At 36.3% G+C, this 1,901-nt stretch overlaps 1 non-coding gene across 1 annotated transcript; it reads left to right on the plus strand.

Moving 5' to 3' along the window:
- Positions 1–229: 229 nt before the first annotated feature.
- On the plus strand, positions 230–336 carry LOC127133951 (small nucleolar RNA R71). The gene has a single exon (XR_007807743.1). It is a non-coding gene; the product is annotated as a small nucleolar RNA R71 (small nucleolar RNA).
- The last annotated feature ends 1,565 nt before the right edge of the window (positions 337–1,901 follow it).

Genomic DNA, 1,901 nt, shown 5'->3' on the forward strand with positions numbered 1-1,901 from the left:
CATCATGTCCATACAATTTACCTCATGTATTCCTCCTTTGGTCTCCCTTTTCTCCACTGATGCTCGCTCCGACTCCTATTGGTAATGGTTTTGTGCCATATCTTCGATGAGAGCGCAAGCGTCGGGGTAAGGTTTGTTCATCAGAGCACCATCGACGACAGCGTCGTTGGATATCTTTGTGTTATAGTGAAGTCCATTATATAAGGTGTGAATAATCATCCATTGTTCTAGGCCATGGTGTGGACAAGCTCTTAGTAGTTCTTTATATCTTTCCTAAGCTTCAAAAAGTGATTCACCTTGATTTTGAGTGAATCTGGTTATTTGGTTTCGAAGGACAACGGTCTTACTTGGGGGAAAATATCTTGCAAGGAACACTCTCCTGAGGTCTTCCTAAGTAGTTATCGAGTTAGTCGGAAAGGAAATCTAACCAAGACCATGCTCTATCTCTGAGGGAAAACGGGAATAGTCTTAGACGAATTGCCTCAGGCGAAGCACCGTTGGTCTTGAACGTATCAGCTAATTGGATAAAAACTTTTAAATGTTGATTTGGGTTCTCTATAGCGAGACCCGCGAATTGGTTTTGTTGTACTAGTTATAATAAAGAGGGTTTTAATTCGAAATTATTAGCAGGAATAGCCGTGTTTACTATACTAGAACTGGATTCTTCGTTAGAAGGCTGGGCGAATTCCTTAAGTGGTCTTCGGTTTTGATCTTCGGCCATTGCTCTCCTAATTTTTTTGAGCAAACAACGTGCGCGAGCGTATCATTCTAGTTCTGCTATTCGATCCAATAAACTTCCGGTACTGCGAGTTTTTCGTATTTACCGGCTAACAGGGCCTTAGTCTAGACGGTGTAACAACAGGGTACGAAAATTTGACGTAATTGGTCCCCGACAATGGGGCTAAAAACTTGATGATGTGGTTGCTATCCGCAAGTATACGGAACACGTCAAAGTAATACAAAAGATTATCATTCCCACAGAGACCAAATTATCAATCTATCGATTTCTATTGTTACGGTGTTTATCTAAGGCAAATCCAATAAGTAAATTCACGTACACAGAAAAGGAAATAATGAAGTAAATAAATTCAGATAAAAAATGCAGGCTCAGATGTAATTCACATTAGTTAGGAAATACTCCAATTGTTTCTAAATAGAATTACTTATGGGGCAATATTTTCTACTATGAAAAGAATCAATTTAATAGGAACTGTCACTTTCGCGTATTCAGAATCGAGTTTACTCTCTAATTAATGCCCTTCATTATCACTTATGAAGGGTGCTTGTTGCGTTAAAGTAGTAAACCTATTTTTAAGAACTATAATTTTTTACTTAGTTAAAAAGTGATTTTGATTTGGAAAGTTTAACTTAAAAGAGATCCATGGCTTTCGCTCAAGAATCCGGATTTTAAACCTACAAACGCATCCGAAAATAGTTTCAAAATCGTTTTCTAATAGTGTTAAAAATTCCTAATTAACCAGACAGAGTGCTTTCGCTACTTTTGACCAGTTAAAACTAACCAAGTTTATCTTTAAGAGTTGGACGACTTTCGATCTTACCCAACTATATCTCCACTCTACTTTCGTAGTTACCAACCAAAATAAGTACTGAAAACTTGTGTTAAAATCAAAACAACCCCTAAAGCATTTCTATAGATACAAATTATGGAGTATCATCTTAACGACGATCCTTACATCCTAACCTTTAAAGATTTAGTCAGACATGGAAATAGAAATCAACATAGCAGAATTAATAATATTTAAAAGATCAGGCAAATAAAATGTGCAAGTTAATAAACAAGTAGGTAAAAGCAAGACAAACAAGTAAATAAAGTAAAGCATGCAAGATAAATAAAACGTAAATGCAAATATACTTGAATAAGAAACCTGCTCCAAATCAGA

The sequence above is a fragment of the Lathyrus oleraceus genome, chromosome 3 (assembly GCF_024323335.1).
Source record: "Lathyrus oleraceus cultivar Zhongwan6 chromosome 3, CAAS_Psat_ZW6_1.0, whole genome shotgun sequence".
Taxonomy (NCBI): domain Eukaryota; kingdom Viridiplantae; phylum Streptophyta; class Magnoliopsida; order Fabales; family Fabaceae; genus Lathyrus; species Lathyrus oleraceus.